The sequence below is a fragment of the Dermacentor andersoni genome, chromosome 4, assembly GCF_023375885.2.
Source record: "Dermacentor andersoni chromosome 4, qqDerAnde1_hic_scaffold, whole genome shotgun sequence".
Lineage (NCBI taxonomy): Eukaryota > Metazoa > Arthropoda > Arachnida > Ixodida > Ixodidae > Dermacentor > Dermacentor andersoni.
In genome coordinates this window covers 174,965,266-174,976,649 of record NC_092817.1, presented here as the reverse complement: position 1 = coordinate 174,976,649, position 11,384 = coordinate 174,965,266, and the positions used below count along the sequence as shown (strand labels likewise).

Sequence of the window (11,384 nt, the reverse complement as noted above, 5' to 3'; positions counted from 1 at the left end):
CCTGAAATTTCCCAAGAAAGTTAGCCTAGTCTTGCGTGGTATGAAGCAAGAAGTTTTCGACGAAATGATGCGTATTGCACCAAAACCATCGAATACTTTCTTTTTGCGACCAGCGACATCGAGAAGCCAGTCTAAACGTAGAATACGGAGTACAAGCACCGCACGCTCACGATAAACTGCGCCGAAGTTCAAGCAATAGGCACTGAAGATCGTCACAGTGGTCGCGGGGGAGAAACTTCAGAAGCTGTTCCCTCCATCACAGCCTCAAGTGACTTCGACTGCTGGCACCATCCGTGTGGAGATTAAACAGTCACAGGAAGTCCCTGAACTGCCGCAGCCTCACAGCTTTATGGGCTAGGCCACGGCCGCCTACCGTCGCCACACCCTCCGCACCCGCGTGAGGCGCCATCGTATTTTCATCACCTGCTGCCGTCGCAGCGAGCCCGCTCACCTGTTGCTGCGCGCAAAGCCACAAGGAAGTAATATGTATCGCGCAATTCAGACCACTGCCCGCCATAGTGACTGCAGAGAAAGCGGCCACGTGTGCCGGCTTTGCAAATGCCACGAAAAGGGGTGACGAGTCTTTGCCGTCACTGCGCTGCGTCAACAACAAGGCCTACCAGACCCCATTTCCCGTCACCAGGACTCTAACTGTTACCGCAGCGCCGATCATACACTACTTCAACCCGCGGCGGGTCAGTTCTCCCATATGAAGAAAACTAAAAGCAGCATCTAATATGGCGTTGGGGTTTCTTCTCATCGATATGCCGAAAATAATTCGCCGCCGGTGCTTCAAGATGCGACTCGACGACATAGAAACGACAGGCCGCCGTCCAGGCGAATCTTCAAAACCAGGACTACGCCGCCAATAAAAGGCCAGCGTTCCAGACGTAACAACGGTGGGATTATTGCACGCAGCTGTGACCCAACACCTGAACTGAAGAAGAGGAAGACGACTGCGGAAGAGCCGGGCTTCTCATCGGCTCCTGCTAATATGCCAATTAACGCAGTGTTAATTTCCAGTTACCGCGATATAATTGGTACCAAAGTGTGCGCGAAGGTGCGGGGCATCGACCAGTACCAGTTTTGACCAAGCGGTACGTGATTCTCTTGATTTACGAGGACTTTTTCTGTTGCGGTGCGGACTTTTCGCCAAGCCTAACGTAGGCCCCCCACGAGTACAGCCACCGGTGGCGACGGGCCCGGCCGCTAGGGCTAACCCGGCGACGAGTGCGACCAAGATGGCGTCCGAAATGGAAGTGGCCACGTCAATGGGAGACAACATGGCGTCAGCACCGAGCATCGGCAGTCTCGGCGGGCGCACGTGCATTGAAGTTCACGGAGAGGACATTACACCAGAAGAAGCCGAAGGCTGGTCGGCCTCCGGCAAGCGCATCAAGCAGATCATGGCCGGCAAGGAAAACGGTGAGTCCGCCGCCATTACTCGCCAGTCTAGACCCAAGACTAGGGCCAGCTTTGCTAAGAGAGTTGCAGCCTCGGTAACGAAAGTGGCGAGGAGGCCGACAGACATGCCGAAAGAAGACACCAAGATAGTCATGAGGCCACGTGGAGGTCTCAACGTAGCGAGAACTTAGGTTTCAATAATTATGTCGGCCGTCATGACGGCGGCTCGAGTAACGAAGGAAAAAGGCAAAGCAGAAACCATCTGCACGAACGCGCAGCAAAACATCATCGTGGTCAGCACCCCGGACGATAGGCGTGCCACGCTATACTCTAAGGTCAAAGCCCTTAACATAGGAGGCAGGACATACGAAGTCAGCGCTTACCGAACGGCGCCGGACGGCGCGGTCAAGGGAGTCATCCGAGGCATAGCCGTAGACGACTCACCGGAGGAGATAGCCGAAAACATCGTGAACGCGTGCAACCCCCTAGCGGTGGAGGCGCACAGAATCGGCAATACAACCACGGTGATAGTACTCTTTGCAGGACAGAAAGTACCTAACTACGTCAAGTATAGCTCGATATTTGTCAGGTGCGGGCTTTACCGCAAGCACTTTGACGTGTGCAGGCAATGCGGCAAGGTCGGCCATAGAAGAGACGTATGCCCGAATCCCAACACCAGAGTGTGCTTCGGCTGCGGAATCGTGAACCCCAGCGAGGATCACAAACACGAATGCAAGCCCAAGTGCAAGCTCTGCGGGGGACTGCATCCTACGGGCGAGAGGGAATGCAAAAACAAGTACAAGATGCCATACGGGGTCAAAAAACGGCAATGGGGACGCAAGATGGAAGCCATGCAGCAACAACCGGATCCGGAAAGCTTTCCGCCGCTGCGAGCGCCGTCTGCCGGGAGACCCCGCGGGGAATCGAGGCAGCGCGACAGCAGCCGCAAGAGGGACAACAGCAAGGGAGGCAGGAGCGCCAGCCGCCACACACCGTCGCAGTCGAGGGAGAGAGTCACCTGGGCTGACGCAGTCAAGGCAAACATTGCAGAGAAGAGACAACCACCAGGGCAAAACGCCGCGAAGAAAATCCAAGAAGAGAACAGGGTGGTAAAAGCCCTGAGAGACGAGAACGAGATGCTAAAGCGGAGAATCGCCGAACAGGACGCAACCATCAAGGAAATCAACGAGCAGCTAACGACATTAATTGGGTTGCAGCAACAGCAGCAGCTACTGCCGAAGCCCGCACAAGAGAGGAAACAAGAAGAGATAACCGAGGACGAACCAGAGGTCGAGGTGGACCCGAGACCCACGAAAGAGGCGGGACCGGCTCCCAAGAGGAGAGCCATAGAGGGCGCCAAGGAACGAAAGATAATGGAGAGAATCAAAAAACAGGACGACAGACTCGACCGTCTTGAGGCGAAGAGCAAGGTAACCAACGAACGCCTCACTACGCTCGCGCAAACAGTTCAGCAGATGACAACGAACATACAGAGCACGATTCGGAACATGATGGCGCAGATGCAAGCACAGCTGCAGACGCAGATACAAGCACAAATACAAGGTATGGAAGCACAGATCATCGCCAAACTGCAGCAATCATGGACGGGGCAGCACGTACAGCAGCATCCACACCGCCAGTGAGAGACCTCTTGGTCTGGCATTGGAACTGCAACGGCTTTACCGGCAAGAGAGCGGTGCTGCAGCAACAGTTGCAGCAACTAACGAGGAAACCAGACGTCATAATGATTCAAGAAACACACAGCGAAGAGACGCCGAGACTACCTGGCTACCGGTGGCCCGACAGCCCGCCGAACAAAAGGGACACCTCCAAGGGCAAGGGCAGAGGGGTCTGCACCTTCGTTGGGATAGGGATCACTTTCATGGAACACGAAATGGTCGGCAGAAGCGCCATCGAACACTGCACGGTGGAAGTAATCACGGGCAAGAGGAGGAAGGAGAGCACTTTCCTGGTGAACGTCTACAGCAATCCGTCCCACGGACAACAGAAATTCAAGGCACTCTTCCACAAAGCGATTTCATGCGCGGGAAGCAATACGCTCGTAGTGTGCGGAGATTTTAACGCTCCGAGCCAAGACTGGGGCTACCACAGAACGACGGTCAAGGGGAGAGAGCTCATGCAAGACGCCACCGACGTGGGACTGAACCTAATCACGGATCCGGCCTTTCCCACCAGGATCGGCACATCGGTTACGGGAGACACCACTCCGGACCTTACCTTTGTCAAAACCGACGGAGGATCGAGAGAAGCAAAATGGAGAAAAACGGGCCAAGAGCTGGGCAGCGATCACTACATCGTGGAGGTCGTCGTACCGCTCGAAGGCCGAGGCAACAGCGGCATAAGGAAGCATCGCATTACGAATTGGGACGCCTTTCGAAAGGCGTTACCCGCGGTGCAACTGGACATTACGGACATTGAGCAATGGGCGGCCAACGTCGTTGAGACGATGGAAGGAGCCACCAAAGAGCTGGAGACGGACGAACGGATAGACAAGATGGACAGTCGGCTGGCCCACCTGATAGAAGCCAAGCAGTCCATAAAGGCGAGGTGGCAGAAGCGACGAACCAACCGAAGTCTAAGGAAGAAGATCGCCGAGCTCAACAGGCAGATCGAGGTCCACTGCAGGGTGCTATGCACCCAACAGTGGAACGAGGCCTGCAACGAAGCCGATGGACAGATGCACAAGGGCAAGACGTGAAACATGCTGCGGCACCTCCTCGACGAAACCACGACCAAGGGCCACCAACACAACAACCTGGCCAGAATCCTACACAAGGCAATCTGTGAACACGGGGAGGACGAGGTCAAGGGGCGCTTGGACGCCAAGTACCTACCGACCACCCCCACGGAAAGACACCAGGATTACCAAGGCAACAAGAACGAGACGCTAGATCGAGACATCCAGACATGGGAAGTCATAGTTGCCCTGCAGGATCTCAAAGGCAGGTCCGCCGCTGGTCCCGATTTGAGTGACCAACAGAGCGCTCGAGAACCTCAACGAAGCGGCCATCGAAATGCTCACGAACTTCTACAACAAGTGCTGGCAAGAAGGAAGGCTGCCCAAGCAATGGAAAGCAGCCAAGACGATCCTCAACCCCAAGCCTGGCAAGCCGCCCAACATAGAGAACCTCAGGCCGATCTCGCTCACTTCGTGCGTGGGAAAGGTCCTCGAGCACGTTCTCATGAATAGGTGGCAGCGTTACCTGGAAGAATCGGAGCTTTACCCAAATTCCATCATCAGGTTTCGGAAGAAGCTTGGGACGCAAGACGCCATGATCTTACTGAAGAACGAGATCATCGACGATACGACCGGCACCAAGGACAACAGAACTATACTCGGGCTGGACTTGCAGAGCGCCTTCGATAAAGTGAGGCACTCGGCTATCCTGGCCCAAGTATCCAGACTAAACATAGGCAGAAGGACATACCAGTACATCAAAGACTTCCTGACGGAACGGACCACCGAAATCTGCGCGGGAGACCTGCAGCTCGGAGAGAAGAAGCTGGGAAGCGTCGGAACTCCGCAGGGCTGGGTGATCTCCCCGCTTCTCTTCAACCTCGTGATGATCGGGGTGGCCAACCGGCTAGAAAGAGTAGCGGGAGTCCGACACACCATCTACGCCGACGACGTTACGCTATGGGTACCGGGAGGAAGCGACGGACACATCGAGACAACGCTGCAAGAAGCGGTCACCGCCATCGAGGAGCAGCTGCGCGGGTCTGGACTCGTTTGCTCTCCAGCCAAGTCAGAACTGCTGGTGATTCCACCGACAGGAGCGGGCAGGAAAAGAAAGAATATGGAAGTCAAGTACGAACGGCCCAAGACAACGGTCAAGACAGCGGGAGGACAAGTAATACCGTAGGTCGAGAAGATTCGAGTGCTCGGGCTGCTCATAAAGCGAAACCGAGTCAACGGTGAAACGGTCAACTTGCTCGCGGCCAAAGCGGCCGCGGCAATGAGACTCATCAAGAGGGTGTCCAACAGAAGAGCGGGGATGAAGGAGGAGAGCCTGACTAGGCTTGTTCCATCCTTCGCAGTTAGCCACATAACGTACGTGGCCGCTTTCCACAACTGGAGGCCGAGCGAACGTAACAAGATAGACGCCACCATACGCAAGGCGTATAAGGCGGCACTCGGCCTGCTCGGGAGCACGAGCACCGAAAAATTCATGGCGCTGGGAGTCCACAACATGCTGGACGAAATAGCTGAAGCACAGAGAACGGCGCAACTCGAGCGTCTCTCGGAAACGAGAACCGAAAGAAAGATACTGCGGGACCTTGGCCTCGAGCCGAGGGAAGGCGAGCAGCAGAAAGACGTACCTATACCGGATAGCATCAACAGAAAGCTCAGGGCCTGCCCGATCCCGAGGAACGTGAACCCCGAGCACAACAAGGAGCGGAGGTTGGCGAGGGCCAGGGCTCTCGTGGACCTCCACGCCAGAGAAGAAGGCGCCATCTACGTGGACGCGGCGGAGTACCGAGGGAGCAGCGACGCATACGCGGTGGTGGCTGTCGGGGCATCGACGGGTGCAACGAAGAACACGGCGAGCGTCCGGACTGGAGCGGCGCACCGCGCGGAGGAGGTGGCCATCGCCTTGGCCGTCTCCGACCCCGGATGCACTACAGTGTTGTGTGACTCTAGAACGGCAGTGAAGAACTACGCCAAGGGCAGGGTATGTAGTGAGGCTGCGCGCATACTGCGCAAGGCCGAAGACATCGGACGTAAAAGCGCTGTGGTGATCAAGTGGTTTCCGGCCCACATGGGCAGTGACGTGTCGGAATGCGGGAACGTGAACCACAACGAGACGGCCAACTCGGCCGCGCGAGGACTAACCAACCGCGCAGCTGCAAGCACGGCCGACTCGGAGTGTTGGTCGCGGTGCAGTGCCAAGGACAAGATGACCACCTTAAACGAAATAGTGAAGTGGTACAGACTTAACAGACAGACTATGCCGCCACCTCACCCGGGGCTTACCCGGAAGGAGGCAGTGTTATACAGGCAGTTACAGACGGGGTCCATGCTCACCCCTGTGCTAGCTACGCACGTGTGTCCGAGCGTGTACGCGAGCGACGTGTGTACACTGTGCGCTAAGGAGAGAGCCACCGCGGCTCACATCCTTTGGGACTGTAGTATAAATCCACGAGAAGCCAGCGAGAAAACTACGATCCCGCCGCAGCTAGAGGCTGCAAACGAGGAGTTATGACCAAGATACACAACTCAAGGCCGTCCAGCAGGTCTCGGCAGCTCTAGATAGGCAGAGACCTCGCCAAACCGAGGAGAAGGGGGGCAGCAGCCCGAGGAAGGGGGCAGCGGCCCTCTCGGATCCGCGGAAGTAGCGAGGAACCAAGACCTCGAGGAGCACAATGCACGAGACTGACGTAGTGGCCGCGTCGCGGTAAAAGCTTGTCCTCCCTGCGTGGAGGGAGCCTAACCGACTCTGCAGGCATTTTCACTAAAGTTGTTCTCTCTCTCTCTCACGCCTGAACCAAACTGCAATGCAAGGCAAAGATCCACTGATTTCGACGAACGTGTCCGCGGACCCCCCGTCTCAGCTTTTCTAGGCACATGAACCGACTATTCCTTGATTAGTTATTCATTCGCTGCCGAGATGAAGAACGTCAAGACTGCTTGCGACACCCCTGAATCCGGACACATGGAGGAAACCTAGTACTGCCGACGGAATTCTGCACGAAAAGAGTTAGATTTTATAACTAGACTTCGACTGCGACGTTTGCTATCATACGACGATTCTTTCGCGGAGTTCACCAACCAACACAGCGACGTCATCGACTCAAGATTAAAGTTGATAACACTGACCTCAGACAAAGCGATACCTTCTCATAGCGATACTGCATTGAATGTGCTCGAAGAGCAAGTAGGCATCCCGTCTCACTACAGCGGCATCATTTTTGTCGGCAACGAAACCTACGCGGACGTAGAAGGCCGCTTAGAAGCTGCCTATTATCCACTACTCTACCGCAAAATATGCATTACAAACGGCACCGCTCTGCATGAAAGGGCGATTCCAAGTCAGTTTGACTGGAAAACGACAAAGAAGCCGAAGTGGACCCATGGGCATCCTCCACTCATTTGATTCGGTAGCGCATCGATGGCAGTGTTCTCCTTTCCGCATATCACATGTTATTAATAAGAATGAGTTATATGTCCCATTACGCAAAAATATTGTGGTGTAGTCAGCATCGCTCAAATATAGTACTAAAATGGCTGACGGCGCAAAGGTTAGAAACACATCTGAAAATGCTAGGATTGACGTCATACTTCTATAGAGAAGTTCATGTAGACAAGGTAAATAATTGGCATAAGCAAGAAAATTTTTTAAATTTTGGTCCAGGTGCGAATAGAACCCGGGCCTCCGGGGTGCCAGAAAAGCACGCTTCGCGAACTGAACGGCGGCCCTTTTTTTCTTTAATGCATGCAATTATGACTGGGATAATACAAAAATTAGTTGCATTGCATATACACACAATTGAAAAGAACTGCACACATGCTACGCAGTCCAAAGAACGTTCAAAATTGGGCGAACAAACAGAAGCGTCCGAATGCGAAATCCACTGAGGAACGGGATCAAAGGTTTCAACAACGGTACGCAATTCAGCAGTTTCTTCTTGAAAGATAGACTTAGTCGAGAGAGCTATCTCTGCATGCCTGCCGCTCATGCAGTTTCGCCATAATGAATAGCACCCTAACACCACAAACAAATTATAAGGTGCATTACTGATTGTATTTTTGAAAGGAAGGAACCGGATACCGCAAGATTCGAGAGGTAGTTGGGCTCAGCTCTTAGATGACCGTTCCTGCGTCGAGCGTCCCTCGTAAACGAGTGGACGAACACCCCGAAGGTGAAGGAGCGAACGCGCATTGAAGACGGCGATAGCGAAGAGAGCTAGAGGGGGACACCGAAGGAGGAGGGTGCAGTGAAAGCAAGGGCACCGCAAGAGTGCGAGAAGAAAAGTGCAGTGCCGCTCAAGAGTGCCTCTGCAGCAACGATGGCTACGAGATGGCGCCAGAGTAGTGCGGGTTGTCTGTTGACCGATGACCCCACCGATACCATATATGGAAATAAAGCGCTGAATGAGCAGAGATGTCCCTGCGGAAGCTGTTGTTAACTGCGCCCACCCGTCACTCATGCGCTGCCTCTCGCAATCTCCCCATTAGCGAGGCAGTCGCGCAACACCTTGCTTAGTTTGCAACGTATCGTCCTCGACAGCCAATATATCGCGAACTGAACATTCGTATAGATTTCCGCTCTAATTTCACTAAAAGTACCGTCATAACCAGTGAATGTTTCTTTAGGTATTTGTAAAATGTCGCATAAGTAAGATGCGTCACGAAAATGAATAAAGCAATGTTCTATTGTCTCGGTTTCATTGCAAAATCTAGAATTTGCATTCCAAAGCACATATAATCATTATTGATTATGTAAAGGTTCAGGTGGCAGTGTGTAAATGTGCAGCTTAAACGAATATATTTTCGGTCCTGGCGTCATATATTTTCTAAGGACACAGCAAGTAGAATCTTGACGAAATGCAGAAAGATCCGGCTTTCAATACATGGGCTCATCGAAAAGGGTATGCACAAGTGCCATATTTAAGGAGCGTTTGCTCAAAATTAAACAAATATTGTAGTGTGAATCTGGCTTTTAAAGATGAAATAGTCTCGTCAAGTTCTTCTAAGAGTCCCACAACCACAATTCTTGAGCGACGTGTCTCGTGAAAGAAAGAAAACGGAGACGTCAAGCAATGCTTGTTCTATTAACCGAAAGAAGGAATAGATGACGGAAGTTTTTCAGGTGAAATACTCATATGACCAATTGTCGCACGAACAAATGCACAAGATTGAGACCTTTTTCTTCCCTTTCTCAAGGGAAGAAAAAGGTTGTACATTCTCATGGCTTTCCATGATGAACGCCAAACAAAACATGCAGATATTGTATTAAATCACTGAATATACAAACGAGAGCAGTGGAACAAATTCTGAACATAAAGAAGCTTAGAACCATGAAATATATTGCATGTCTTAGCTTTTCTAAATATGGAGAAGTCACGTGCGTGCCAAGTTCCCACCTTTCCATGCATAGCGGTTATCGCGAACGTGCAGTGAAGTCCACTGTTAGAAAATATTTTGAGAGGCACACCAAGATATTGCAGCTGTAGCTCATTACAATGACTATTCGAGAACACCACGGCTTCTCCACGGATGTGGTTCTCTAAAGCTATGAATAGTGCGGTGTCACTGCGCACGTCACGTCGGAGCCATTGACTCAAGGTGTGGCCTAGTGCGTGCGTCATTGGGCATGTGACGGCGCAGTCAATTGGGAGGGGGTAGTACCATAATATTAAAATATAAAAAGAGTGTATAAATTAGTACACATTAATGTCCAGTTGAACGCCGCCAAGCGGTCCTTCATGTTGCGAACTCCTCGTGGGCAAGCGAACGCGTTACGACACTTGGCGCGTTTCGATTTGCCCTTACGGAGGCGCAGTTAGAACGCTGGCAAATGCTTGCGTGGAGAACGAACGCGCGAAAAGAAACATTGCACGAAAGGCAGTATTATGATTTCCCATTCCTACCCATAAGGAGCCTTGAGTCGATCTTTTTTATTCTTTTTATTTATAGATGCTGCGATCATTTACAAGATCTTAGCAGGGTGTGACAATACAAGTACATTCGTACAAATATGCAGTTCAAGCAATCATGCGCACGCTTGAATTAAACCTGGCAAAAGGACAGAATGCATGAAAAACGGAGCAAATAAGCTATGTATGGTTGAGTCATGAGTGCAGTTGCCCCTGAAATCGGGATAAAGAATTTAGTGCAACGAATTTATGAGGAAGTTTATTCCAATCAACTATTGTTCTTGTGAAATAAGAGTATTTGAAGCAGTTGTTATGCGGTGTTAACGGGGTTACTGGTAGGGAGTGTTTATGACGAGTAGCATAACCAGTTAAATGTGTTAGGATGTGCGAGGTATCATTATGGTAGTGGCCATTCATTAGCTGACAAAAGAATTTTAATCGAGAAACACGATTTTTTTATGTAGTTGGAGAGAAGCCACTACGTTTAAGGAGATCCGTTATAGAAGTTCGACCGTAAGAATAGTAGATATATCGCACAGCTTTCTTTTGAATTCTTTCTAATTTAACATTTGTTTTTCTCTAGGGGTCCGAAATTATTATTGCATATTGTAAAGTAGGACGAACTATTGTATTATATGCCAGGAGGCTGAGAGCTGGTGTGGAGAATTTTAGCGGCCGTCTGAGTGTGAAGAACTTGCGAAGACAATTAGCCATTACAATGTCAATATGTCTTGACAAGGAAAGAGGTGAGATATGTGCATACCGACATATTTACAGTGAGTTACTTCGGAGATATAACTGTTCTGGGCAAAATAGACGAACAGAAGGGGCCATTTCCTTAGTGTTATTCTCACAACGGCGGTTTTTTCAAGTGTAATAGCCATTTTCCATTGATGGCACAATGCAACAATTTTGCCACAGTAACTATTTAGCCGGATTTGATTTGGGGTGAGTCAATTTTGTCATGTAGTATACAGTCATCCACGTAAAGTTTAATTTTGGCAGATAGCTTATTGCCAGTGTCATTTATATAAAGCAAGAATCAAAGAGGACCCAGCACGGATCCCTGGGGAACGCCAAAAGCAAAAGGTAATGTGGTGGAGGAAGTGTGGTTTATCCTAACGAATTGGAAACGGTTGGTTAGGTACGCATGTACCCATTTTAATAGCTTATCGTTTCTAAGTTTAAAACTTAATTTGTAAAGTAATTTGCTGTGGGCCACTTTGTCGAATGCTTTACTGAAATCCATTATACGTCAGTTTGTTTTCTAATGTTTATTGTGTTGGAAAAATCGTAAATTGTTTTTACTAAGTAAGTGTTTGTAGAAAAGCCCTGCTGAAATCCAATACGCATTGCTCATC

At 51.0% G+C, this 11,384-nt stretch overlaps 1 pseudogene; it reads left to right on the top strand.

Annotated features, from left to right (window-relative positions):
- The first annotated feature begins 1,229 nt into the window (after positions 1–1,229).
- Positions 1,230–3,047, top strand: LOC126531936 (uncharacterized; annotated as a pseudogene).
- Positions 3,048–11,384: the final 8,337 nt, after the last annotated feature.